The following is a 14292-nucleotide window of genomic DNA, read 5'->3' as shown; positions in this document are numbered from 1 at the left end:
ATTATGTGCAGATGAATTATAGTTCCAAAATGAGAATTAGCCCATTTTTTTTCAGAGTTTTGTTTGCCGAGATAAGGCGCGGGTGTGTTATAGAAGAATGGAAGGGGTAATTTATGACCTATCCCCCCGTTTTCGGAGAGAAGAAAAAAATGTCGACCGGCGATAGGACAAAACTATACCGGAGACATAAATTTCCGATTGTCGCGGTAAAATATCGACTTAATATATTTAAATTGCGCCATAAATAAGAGGGCGACCGCGAGGCCTAATAAAAATTCATACTGTACGAAAACAAGGGGATCTTCTCCCCGGTGCACACGTTGTCGAGAAAGATTTACCTTGGTTCGGTTTTCCGAAATCCCGGGATACATCAAATCTTCAACAAAAAAATCGTGTTTCAAAAAAGTTTTGTCGTCAAAAAGTCTTTAAAATAAATGATTAAAAATAACAAGAACTCTTTCACCTGGAGATTAATTCTCCAAACTTTTAAGTATAGGATAACAAATAACCCCTTTTAAAAGTTGTTTTTTATTGAGGGGAGAGTGCGAAAGGACGAAATGATAAGGGTCGCTTATCGCACTTAATTAAAAGTTTGTCCTCAACTCTACACAAGTCTCGTTCGAAAACTTCGATTTTAACGTATATCCGAATAACGAAAGATAAATAGGATTTGTTTTCAATATAATTTGCCAAAACGAAGAGGTAACGCGAAGAAAGCTCGCTATAAAGTTCAAAATCAAGTTAAGCACAAATCTCATTTACGTTCGTCTCCGCTTTTAGCTTTTAAGAAAATCTATGCATTTATTACTACCAGTATTATTTAATTACACCCGAAATTCTCTTTCTCTCATTTTCGACAAACCAAGCTTCCGGGATACGCTTCGGTGCTCGCTTTGGCGTCCGTTTCGACGTCGCTAACTACTTAAGAGCTTACGCGAATGGAGCTTATGCCTTCCTAACGGTTATGGGATTTTAACGAAAACGTGTGCGACGTTCGTGCTGGCGCCACTGCAGTTTCGGCGATTCTTAAACGAACCGGGCGGAAAAGTAAAAAGACGACACAGCTTTCGGCGGAAAGCTGTGCGCTTTTGGCGACCGTGAGTTCCTGGGGTATTGTTCGCGTATTTGTTGGCGCATTGTGGCTCTAAGCGGACGGCTGGTTCTTTCTTCCTATAGTATAGTAGTAGCTCTTACAAAAGCTCACCAACGAGAAAACTAGACGGCGCCAAACCTTTTTGTTGGTTAAAAAATTAATACTGGTTTTAACTTTACTTGTAAAACTAGTTCTGTTTAGCTTTTATTTTGTGAAGAGGTGTATTTTTCGCTTTTAATGTATTTGCATTGTAATTAGCTTTGCATTTTAGACTAAATATAACGAAGTTGCTAATAATCTACAATTAACTCAAGCTTATAAACACTATTAAATCATTCACTTTCTGTCAACTAACCTGACTATCTTATCCCTACCGGGTCGAGATATATTATCTTTATGAGTTTTTGAGACTTTGAATTTGATTATTTATTTACACAAAACATTTCAGACTGTTTGTTGAGTGTACCTGTCTATATCATACATTTTATGACAAAAATCGACCCAATAATTAAATATTTATTGCAATATCATGGAGCTCACAATTTACAAAATAATCCTTTCAACAAAACACTTCGGAACACCTAACCTGCGTTCCTTAGACCACATCCAATCAATGATATTACATTAACAGACATATGTCTTGTAATTGGACATTAGATGATTGTTGTTTTCCCTTGAATTCTTCGTATTTTTAACGCATGATCCTAGTAGATGAATTAATTTCCTTGTTCATCAACCAATTGGTTTCTAAATTGTTCAACGTTGATTTAAGAACATATCAAAACATGATCCAGCTTATATTTATCCACGATTTTTAATTTCTCTTAATAAAAAATGATATGCTCTAAATAACCAAATTAGAGCTTTTTGTGACTAAAATCCACAACACCGAAACTTCGTATCAACTGCCTATGCGATTGATAATGTCATAAAAGTAACATTATTATCATCAATTGCACGTAAGTTGTGTGCATCAAAATAGTAGATCTTTAGAAAGGTCAAATTAATTTCCATTGCAAGTAAAATATTTTTTTTTCAACACTTTAGATGGAATCTGCAAAACGTTGATTGGTTACAAATCTTTTGAAACTTTAGTGATTATGTCACCAAACAAAGTTTCCAACAAGAAGGAGGAGTTTTGTAAAGATGTTTTTCTTAATTACAATTTGATCTCAGATGCAAAATTTCTAAAACTAAGGTTGCTGCACCTTCGGATCCAATTACTGTATTGCTATTAAGATTAATGTGTACACTTTAGCCGCTGCTCTAATATTTTATTATCACTTTTACTGAATCAGATCAAAGGTTTGACTATTTTAGTATATTAGTAGTATCAGCAGTACTTATAGTCTTGGCATTTACATGCTGCAGTACCATATGGTACAAAATCACTATTGTGACAGTATATTATTTTGGAACTGTTGTATAACATGTATCTTGTATTCCAACGTAGGATATTACTTATAAAGGAGCAGTGTACGATATGTAAATAATTTAGAATTTCTTCTTAACACCTTTCTATGTTTTAAATTAAACATAAAGAACCTGTATTCTGTACTTGTCAGTTGCATTTGTTATTAAAGTTGACAAGATAAGATTTTTTTAAATTCAACTTGATACACCATCTATTGGTCCAAGTAGAGTCTTTTCTTTCCTCACTGTTTTTTTTTTGCGAGTAACTAATATGGCTGTATCGTCACCAAGCGATGCGATAGCATTATGTTCAGATTTAGAATATCATTAGTCACTCTAATATGTAGTGTCATAAGAGGATGTTTTTAATATGCATCTTAATTGTTTCTGAAATTTGTTCTAAATCTACTCTTAAGGGTACTTTTCCAAGCTTTCAGTATATTCTTTAGAACGAATTCACATTTTATTCGAATTTCTCCACAATTTTTAATGGAACTGGGAGATCAATCAATTGCTCCAGCTTAATTTTCAATCTTCTGATCTGTTCAAATTAATAAACCAGCTAACCAATACAGATTATAATTAATTTTTCAAATTAAATTCTTAAAAATGGTAAAGTCACTAAAGTACATCCTATTGCATATAATTATGTTGAATGAATTATTTTGTTCGAAACTTATTTGAATTTTGTATACGAGTACTTCAAAAATATAAGTCTTTCCTAACTTTTACGATTGCGAACTGTGCAAGGCAAGGCCAGTTAAATAGATAAAAAAGAGAGACAATACTAGCAAGTATATTTGAAAGATGAAAAAGTAAGAGTATTAAATAGGGTAAAGATGAAGCTTAAAAATGACGTGATATATAGATTTTTGTGTGGAGACAAGTTGTGCTCAAAATACTAGTTCTCTAAGTTCAGAAAAAGGCATTTTAATAGAAAACCCAAATGAAGTTGGACCTAATAATTGTCCTTAATTCCTTTGTTAAAGGGTTTCCAACGACATCCAAGAATATCTAAAGAAGTCCATGGTTTTTTGAGAGATTTTCATAAACTTCTTCTTTTCTTTTTTCTCTTCAGCAAGACGCTGCATACTCTCAGCTCTCTCAGCTGGCTACAATCTGTGTTACTGTCTCTTCCTATGTTGTTCTTGGTCTCCCTATGGGTCGCCTGCCCTACGCTCTGGCCTCCATGTACATCCTTGGCTTGAATACGACTCTTCCGTACTCTGTCTCGTCATTAACACATTCCATGTACGGTCCAGCTTTACTGCCAAATATAAGTAGGTAATCCTTGTCTTGGCCTTCCAGCTTACTTCATCCTTTCCAAACACACACTCACTCAGGGCATAGTAAGTCTTGGTAACCTTATCGACTCTGTTCCTTACCTCTGTCATCATCACCACCATTACTTAACTCATCACCTTATTCAACATCATGCCTCCCTCCTTTAGAGTTTCTGAAAACTCGAGTACAGCTTGTTACAATTTCCTTTTCATAAACATTACAGGATTTCTTTTTAAATTTGAGAATAAGAACTTTTTACAGCTTGTAGATTAAAGGAGCTTTTAGATATTATACAGCTTTTGAAAGAAATAGACGTCAAGAGTTTCGGAATGAACTTGGTCGACAATTTTTACTCAGTTTTTGCAATTCCACAAAATGACTTATTTTAAAACCATATTAATGTCATTGCGATGTAGGAAGCGTTATGGTGTGTATACTAAGATATAGTGTAGGAATGTTCTTAAATAGGTTTATGGCAGTGAGAGGATTGAATTATAGTCAAAGTTGTCTATGCCAGCGTTAAAGGAAGTCCGTATGTCTTATTTGTTGGGAGTAGTAATACCAACCTTACTTTAAAATGATTTATTGCAGGTTTTATTCATTTGATTCCCTGAATGAACGATTTTTGAAGATGAACATGATAAGGATAATTCCTCAACGATTCATTTTAAATTACTTTTATTGTATAAGATTCCAATGAAACCTCTTAAATCTGAGTATGTTTTCCCATATTACTATACTTGTCGTTTTTTCCTCTTTTATTTTTTTATTTTTTCTATTATTAATGGTTTCCATTTAAAAGAAACATTTCTGAAAGTATTATCTTCCTACTAACTCAACAATTTAAGATCACTCTCTAGAGATCGAAAACAATTTATCGCAATCTGGATGGTGTTTTCTTTTACTTTTTTTTGAAGTGAAATTGTGGTCCAGGTATATACGGAAAACGTTAATAAATGCCGTCTGTAAATCATTTTGCTCTGGAGGTCCGGGAAGAGTAGCACGTTATCTCGACCTTGTCCTTGCAATGTGCTGGCCAAATTGCAGTTTCCGGTTGATTTGTTGTCGCCGATCCGTGGGGGCAAATGGAAAACGGGCATGGTCATTACATCCCGCGGAGATCCAGAGACCAATTCCAATATTTCATTGTGCGACCGTAATATTGTTTTCTTATCGCTTCGAAATATTATTTGTAACCACCGGTTTTCCCGAGGTTTCTCTACTATTTTTCGATATTTTCCACTAGCACTGAAATATGAAGCTTTATAAATATCGTTTTTACGTAAAATATGAACCTACTTCTTATTTGTCTGTATATAATAAATTCAATAAATTAATTTTCTCAAAAAAAAAAGATTTCCCTTTTTTGGTGGTGAAATTTGGGTATAAAACGTGGCTGCGAATCGAGCAATCTCCTCGCACAATGTCCCTTAATTAATCTATTTAAATCACGGCTGGAATGAAGTTAGCGCGAGAACCCCGTAATGGATACTTCCGGAGAGGCCGTTTAACAATGGACAGGGCCGATGTGGCTGCTCGAGCTACGAAAATATGGAACGATAAATTTTCCGAACAGTTAAAAGGAACGAGACTTTATTAATTCCATCCCCAAAAAAGCACTAAATTTTGTTAAAGACTAACTAAAAACTGATGTGATATAAAACAAAATAGATGTGTTTATGATAAAACTCCTTAAAAAGTAATTAATTACAGATGAAGCAAACTCCCAACGGTACAATTGATAAATTTTCGATGTCGACTCAACGATGCATTAAATAAACATAACGGCGTCGCGGCGCTGCTGCCACCGCCGCCACTGTCGTCATTCTCTGCATTAAAGCCCACGTCGTAATTTATGAGATGATAATGCGACGCCAAGCCGGGTTGATGAAAATTTGATGTTATCAACGACTACCGAACAAATTAATCACCCAAACGTTTTAAATCGATGATTAATTAGTTTTTCCTTTTTTAAAATGTAGTTCTAAATCATCCCGGCGATTCACTATCTTATTGATTTATAATGGTGTTTTCGTGACTTATTATTAAAAATGACGCGTGTTTAACATGCGATATTCTAATTGGATAAATAGATATTTTCTTGATACGCGAATGTGATGGTGGGTTTTATATTTCATAAACTACGATTATCCGGGTTTAAAATCCGTGCTAAACTAGAATTGTCCTAGTTTTGGGTAAATTCGACCAAAACCACCTCTCGTATATCTTCATATTAGGGTAAGCGGAGTTGATCGCAAGAAATTTACGACGGCCTATTAAAACCAATTTTAATGTATTAGGTAGGAAGGGGGTTGAAGGGCGGCTTATGAACGGACCGGAATTACCCCCGATTTGCATACACGTTTGCTGTATCCCACACGACCTACCCCAACCGCAACGCAAACCTTTTTGAAATATTACCTTATCTATTACCTTCCACCTAAAACTAGACTTTATCTTAACTTATTCAGGAAAGCTACTAAAAACGATATTCTACGAAGAAATTTATTTACCCTTCCTGTTAGTAACCCAAAAATAATTCATTCGGTGTTTTAATATTTCCTTCAACAACCACTTTTTCCACTCTAAAAAGAATCTTCCTAAAAACTAAAAAGGCTTTTAGATAGAATATAAAATCCGATTTATTTCAACCTCATGTGGGTGTTTCTTTATAGGTTTAGTTCGTAAAATCCGACACCCACATGGTTCGACATCGTAAGTAGAGCGATAACTAACGTCTGACGTCGTTACATAAGCGGTTATTAATGAACGGGTCGTTAACGGGAAATTAAATAAGTCGCGCGCCTTTGTCTTGTCGCCGCCATCGGCGATGTCGCCTTCTCTTCAGGAGAGAACGTTTTAAGCAATTATTCAAGTTTCGTCTATATACCGGCAACGACGAAGCCCGTGGCCGTAAAGAGTAGAGAGACTGAAAGTTTTAGTGCTCGGCTTCCGGTGGCTCATACACCGAGAACCCCCCGAACGGAGCTTTAGCTCGTCAAACTTTACGATTCACAGTAACTCCTTCTCTAACACAAAGGACCGGCGAATTCTGGAGTTTGACGTACTTTAGACAATGATTGAAGGATCTTATTTATTTTCTTTAAATATTTCTATAACATAAACCTGATTGAAAATTGTCTTTTCGTTAATAACAATTGTCTTGTTTAACTTAACGCAATAATTTCAGATTTAGATTCAAATTAGAAAATTAATTTCGCAAGAATAATAATAAATACTTCAATACCGATTTCTTGCTTGTGTCATGAAATATGTTTCCTCGCTAACAAACTAATTGTAAGTGATTTGGTAAAGGATCCTCTTAAGGACTCCTTCATTAAAATATCTTTAGTTACTCCTCAAACTCCATATTTTATAGCCCAATTAATTGAAGTTATCAAGGAAGTTATGGTATATGGGTAATTATTAATTGTTAACTCAATTAATTGTTATAAAAAGAAAAATAGGCTTTTTACTTTCTCATCAATCATAGTAATTTCCAAGATTTCTTATAACAAATTGAGCTGAAGGAGTCTTCTTTAACAGAAGATCTGGGAAAGAATTATGTTAAACGAAGGTCGTGATTTTGTCTCGGCAAAAAAGTTATTTGGGTTGCATCGAAAATATTATATTTTGTGCTGACCTGCATTGGGATGTCTATGTTGATTTGTGTTCCTAACTGCTTCCTATTTCATATAAAGTTTTTAGAAATAATCTTTAAACAACTCTATGCAAATGTTTAAGTAAATGATGACTGATGACAATGTCAATTGGGATTTATCTGTTACATAGTAGCTCGTACTGCTTCCTCGGCATTTTGACAGCTCAGGATTTAAAGTTAAAATCAGCTTGATCATGATGCATTGTGCTTAGTTTTGTGCGTAGAGGTTGGAAGTGAAAAATGGCTGTCAATTTGAAATTACCTGACTGATTGATCTAAAATCATGAAGATTCATAACAGCTTATGTACTTCTAAATTGATTAACAAAACACTCCCATGTTAGTATTTTGGGTTAATTTATATTTTTGCTTTAAACCTTGCAATATCCAGTTGCAGAAGCACTTGAAAAATTGTAATAATTTTGCGTTGATGCCAACCAAGAGATGTGCTACATTGACTGAATATGTTAAGTTAGAGATTGAATCTAGAATCTATTTGACATATCTTAAACAAGTAACATTAACACTTTCACTGTTCACAAAAATGCTCTTCTATGCTAGCAGAACTTTTTTAAAGTTCTTCATTAAAATAAACAAATGTTATTGCTACAAAATCCAGTTTAAGTTATTTTTAAAATTTGTATCTCCAGTGGAAATGGTGAGGCACCAGATTATTTTGCAATTACCTTCTTTAATGAATAATACATATAATACAAATCATTTGCACAGATATTCACGAATGACGTCCATACTCTTCCAAAGTCCAAAACTCTTTTTACGTAAGAAAGTAATTTTTCTTCTTTCTAGACAGTCAAATTTGACATGAGTGTAGTAAATATTGAGAAAAATATATTGTATTTATAGTATAATAATAAAAATTGTAAAATCAAATTTGCGATGCAGTGTTGTACCTATGTAAGAAATTTACGTAATACTTAGAAAAGTGTAGTTTGGCCTGTCATCATTCATTTAATGCTAATGCTCAGACTCATTTACTTATCAGTCTCGCCTCATCTCATCCCACCAACACATCTTCTTAAAGATTTACTCGTTTTTCTAATTTTTAACATTCCACACTTTTTAACGTCGCCATTCTATTTCATCTATTTCAAATGTTTTATTTTCATTTGATTTCCAGTCTACACACCTATTATAGCTTCATTGACTTTGTCGCTGATAATGGGGTAACCCGAAACTAGTAGGACTTTATATAAATAAATGCAAGTTAGAAGTTTTTACATGGTTTTTATTTCATTTACTTAAGTTGATGAACACATCATTTGTGTCATACATGTCTATACATAAGCTAGATTTTTACAACCTATTCTGGCATCCCAGCTGCCATTTTTTTCTATTTTGCCAATCGCCTTCACTTAGTCCTTACGATTCCATATTCTCTTCCAACTTCCACTCTCCATGGCCGCCGTGGACTTTCTCGTTCTCTTCGAATTGGCGGTATCCAGTTTATCAGTTTCTTTGGCCATTTTTCATTCGTCATCCATTGAACAACCGGGTTACTTTTATAGTTTTCAGTGTGCTAATCTGTATTCCCATTTACTTGATAACATCGGTATACGTCTCTCGATTCATCCTTGATTTCTGACATCATCTCCTCCAATAGTCCATTTCAGTTGCATTGTCCATAGTTCGGATCCATACATGCCTATACTTTCCACTACCTTCTTGTATATTCCGGCACTATTTAATTGTCTGGTAGCAGTTTTCATTTGCTCAATACTACTTACAATTTTATCATTATCGCCGTATAGGCTTTGGTGTCTTTAATATTCAACCCCTCGATTGATAAGTACATTTCCATTTCCGCAACTATCATACATGTTTATAAAAGTAAGTTTTTTCCCCATTGATTTTTACGTCAATTATTTTCGTTTGGAGTTCGAAGCTTGTGATTACCATAGTGTGTAAAGAACAGGTAATTATTACTATGTCATCTGCGTATCCAATCACTTGATACACCTAAGTGAGTATGCTGCCACCATTTTCTAGATCGCCAGTTGCATATTGTAGGGCTAGATTGAACAAAAATATATATTTAAGAAAATTGTAAGGATTATTGTATCCAACGCAGTCAACACAGTCGTTGGCAGACAGAAATACCACCAATATCGTCTGATTGGCAGAATTAAGTAGCAGGCTGAAGTTGACCGAGATCACTTAAGACACAACCTCACCGTAATATCATCAGTAATTCAGATGAGTTGTTAATCTATGGACAATCCTCGATGTTACTTATCAATAGCCGTTTTTCCTTGCTACTATTTCTCTCTAGTCTATTTGTTTTCGGTCAATTAGGATACTATTTTGGTAATATTAACGTTAATTCTATTTTATGAGATTTTGCATGATCGTGACCATACTGTCATTAGGTCACAAATCTCTATAAAGAAAGACGCATAGAAATTGTGAGCTCATTAAATTAGTAAATTCACTGTATCGTTTATCTTTATGGTGTGAACTCTAAAAATAAGAAACATTGCCTTGGGTTTTCATGTAATTTTTATAATAAATATTTGGCAAAAGTTAAGTATCTCGCTTTCGAAATACAATGTGCAAACTCCATGGAATGCAGTAACTTCATCATTATGAAAATTAGCTAAATAATAGAATAACTCACATTTTCAGTAAAAAGAATAATGTTCAATGCGATTCCATTCAACGCTTCTTAATTTCATTCATCTTTGTCCATAAAGCTCCGTATGTGAATAAACCGGAAATCCAAACGGGGTGTAACTCTTAATGGACGACCCCTATCATTAGCGAGATTAAATGTATCCATTGTGGTGTTGTTAAAGGTATCATTGCTGGTAAAAATAAATTATTTAATGGTATTAGTAATAGAAGCGATTATCTAAATATGCAGTCAGTAAAATCATCGTGAAATGACTAACAAAAATGGGGTTCTGCACTAATGCCAAATTCAGATATAGTCGCTGAGATAAAAACCGGTGTATTTTTATGTTCGAACATATTCCTATTATTAAATTACAGACGAATGTGATTAATTTGAACGTTTAGCGCTTTGTTATAAAATTCGAGTAAGGAATATACGTTTAATGCCCATTCATATCAAAAAAAAGACTAGACTAACTAAGATCAAATGAAACTTATAAAAATTTGATTTCATGCTGTCCTTATATTAATATTTACATTATTAATTTCAATTCGGTAAGTGAGCCATAACTTAAGCACACTTAATGGATGTTAACGGAAATTCAATATAAACAAACTACAGAAACGCCGTATCCGTAGAAAAAGCGTGAGTAAATGTTCACATAATTATCAAATAAATAAATGTTTTACACCGTAATTGCTGTTTAACTGGACTCGACAATACGAAATAAAATGTTATACGATACACGTCCGGTAGGTCTTGTAACCGTACGAGTTAGATATTACGAGTCTGGAATAACTAACTTGTACTGTTACAAGTCACCTACCGGGCTTATATTAACTATTCCAATACTAAATAATTAGTCACGAACGCGAAACCGTGTCTGAAACAAGCAGCAGAGCTGTCAAAGGAAAAATAGTAACTCCAAATACTTTAAACAATAAAATAAATTTAAAACTCCCAAAAGCAATTTACTTGCCTTACTTGCAACACGTTCAAATTTATAATCTCACAATCAACAATCTGCTCATAATGCCAGTTTACAAACAGATCAAAGTTTCATAGAGAAAGTAATGGTGTTGCAGAAAACATAAAATTGTTAAGTTTATTATTGAAATAAACACAAAACTTGAAACAGATGTAACTTGAAAGAGAAGTTAACCCACATTGGTTTCTATTTATTTTTCAAAAGTAGTCAAATAAATAATGTTTTGAATTACGGTCTTTTACAAGGAACCTTATTCCTAAAAAATCCTTTTTGTAACTTCACTAATTATTTTATCATGTATTCAGTACACTATGGGAGTATATTAGGCCTTTTGTGCAGCCTCCCCACACATCAACCATCCCAAAGATTTCCCAAAGGGTTAGATGTCTCTCAGGTCAGTCAAAAAGGGGAATCAACAAGCTTCATATTATATAGGTGCTTGTTTACCGTGTAGTATCCCTGGAGTAGACCTATAATTATACATTAGAAAAAGTTTCAAGCTTAAAAATCCTTTATTTATTCCCTAAACATCATCTATTAGTTCGATTTGTGTAAGCTTACCACCGAATTTGTAACAAAGAGTTAATGAACTCCGATAATGTTAAAATCATTCTGAAAAGCATGATTATTAAATATTCAGTGTTTAACGTACGCTGATGGTTTAAAGTTGTTTTTTCCTTCCCTTATTGCCCCTATATTTTATATAGCTCAACAAGCTTTTATCACTTTTATCATCTATCTTTAAGCTTTTTTGAGTGTAAAATAATAAAACGATCATGACTTTATATAAAATGTCTGTCTATATTCATTATTATTTCCTTAAAGATTATTCGCATTTAATCACTAAAATGTTTACGTTTATATAAATGGTGGAGGAGCCGGTTTATTTCTTTTAAATTTATTATTTTTTTAATTTGAACCTAAAGTAATAATAATTATAAAATAATAGGCTACAATAGGTTGCGTACGTTGCATATATGATATAGATTAGATATTCGCATGGCGCGCATGTCACTGTCGTTCCCGTGCGGATGGCGCCACGCTCCTCTGCTATCAGCAAGCAGTTGGCCTCGAGCTTTCAGCTGGCGAAAGCTCGACGGGAAACTTGGGAGCTGAAGGGTGAGTTCGGACCTTTCTAGTTCGCGAACAGTGTGAACTTGACGCGTTTTAGTGTATTATTTATTGTGCTGAAAGATTTTTGTTTTACCTTTTTCTAAGAAAAAAATTTGAAAGAAAAAATTAGTGTACAAGAGAAAGAAGATGAAATTGCTGTTATACAAAGTATGTTGTTTGTTATTAATAATATTGTCATTATTATAATTTCTCGTAAAGATTTAAGGATTATTTTATTAATTATGGAAATATGCGTATTTACTTTATTATTAAATATTTTGATGTGAATTTATCGAATCCTTTTTTTTAATATAACTTGTTGCTTTTTGTTTTTTATTCTTTATAATTATTAACGAGATTTGGAACTTTAAAACAAACTTTATGCAAGCACATCCCAAAAAAGCTAAACATAAAAATAAAAGGAACAAAGTAAAAACACAGTATCTAACTTTTCCACAATAACAAGTAACACGGTTCGGCGAAACCAGGCGGGGTTTGCTCATTAAAAATGTACTAGACGGCGGAATCGCTGAAAACTTTCAGTTTATTAAAAATAAGACCACGTCGAAAAGTCACGTGTATATTTATTTTTCGTTCGGAACTCAAAATTTTCTGAAAACTTTTTAATACTTTCCGTTTATCTTAAATGCCAGTACAAAAATATTTTCATTTATTTTGTATTTATTTAGGAGAGAAAATTGTTGACTGAGTTTCGGGTTGTGTTTAATTTGAGTTTAACTTCAAAGAGTAACCCTCAACCTTTTGGTATAAAGATTTAGAGTCTCTCTACGGTTTGCGGTCGTCAACTGCAAGCGTGCTAATTGATACCGCCTACCCTACGACCATTATTCCGCACTAATGAACCTTACTGGACAGGGTAAGATGGAAATTATGCATTAATTACGTAGAGGGTTGAAACGATCGCCTCTCAGAGCTATGTTAAATAATTTAAATCGTTAGATCTCAAAGACGTTTTTAATAACCTTTAAAAAATAATTTGAATTTTGATGTTATATTAAAACATTTTTATAACACATTAAATTCGATTATAATTAACGAACGTATAGTACCTATGCTGTTCATAGTTTGGATTTATGAATATTAATAATAAATCGTCGGGAAACCGTAGTTTCCAACGAGCCACAGTTAATACGGTTCCTGCTAAACTCGTAATAGGATTTAATAATTTACAATCCAGTCGTATTTAATTGCGGTTTCATACCTCTGATTTTAATTTCGTATTTGCGCCGATAATGCAGCGTAAACATACATTTCCCTCGAAATTAACGTATCTCCATTTCAACTGCTCATTTTTCAATTTTAACGAGAATAAAAGATCGAAAATTTCCAACTGAATGAACAAAATTTAAATTGGTTTTATTAATGATGTTTGCTCGAAACAAATCAAGTGTTTATTCAGTACTTTCAAACTTGGATTTTAATTTTCTTCGGGAGTTGTTGTTTTTTGTTCAAGTTTTAATTTTCAAGTTGTAAAATACGATATGATAATTAAACACAGTTTGTCGGTTTCTTTTTTTTTTTAATATTCAAAGGTTGAAAAGTAGGGGAAAATCCCCTTAGCAATTACGTTTTTTTTTCTCTGTGAAGACTTTAAGAAACAATTTAACAAAAGCAATCCCCGGGCATCTCCTATGGCGACGTAAATTGAATCGACCTCAGGGGTTGGGGTTGGGCTAAGGAAGAAAAAGGCGTCTGCATTATGCAGATGAATTCCGCAATGTTTACATTTCAAACTTTGTTATGCAAATTCCGTTTCCCTGAGTTTATTACACCGTTGATAAATTATCGATAATTGCCCCTGGATTTACAAATAGGGGGCTAAAATTCGTAGTTTTGCAAATTCAGCAAACATTTTTTGAAACAAAAAATTGTATTTGAGTTTCTACAAATATTTATTCGATTCGAAACAGATTAATTAAACCAAAATTGCTAGCAGATATCAATTCGAAATCAATTTTGAATTCCGGACGAGTTCGAGCGGATTTAATCGTCGATCTGTAATTAAATCCGAACGACGCGGCTAATTAGCGCGGAGCTGGCTTATGGAAAAGTGTCCTTTCCCGGATAGGAGCTTTCGAAAAGCTTTTG

General features: G+C 33.6%; 1 protein-coding gene across 10 annotated transcripts in view; it reads left to right on the top strand.

The window, feature by feature from the left end:
- LOC111424081 (uncharacterized protein CG43867) overlaps positions 1–14292 on the top strand; it is a 193589-nt gene that overhangs the window by 122755 nt on the left and 56542 nt on the right. Inside the window, exon 1 of one of the 10 annotated variants that reach the window (XM_023057502.2) lies at positions 12170–12351. The exons of the other annotated variants lie outside the window; for them this stretch is intronic. The gene's annotated coding sequence lies outside the window, so the exon portion shown is untranslated. Of the gene's footprint in view, positions 1–12169; positions 12352–14292 lie in introns of those variants that run through there. 10 annotated transcript variants of the gene reach the window in all.

Source organism: Onthophagus taurus, chromosome 11 (genome assembly GCF_036711975.1).
Source record: "Onthophagus taurus isolate NC chromosome 11, IU_Otau_3.0, whole genome shotgun sequence".
Lineage (NCBI taxonomy): Eukaryota > Metazoa > Arthropoda > Insecta > Coleoptera > Scarabaeidae > Onthophagus > Onthophagus taurus.
Note: the sequence above shows the minus strand (reverse complement) of the source record. Positions and strands in the feature narration are given on the sequence as shown.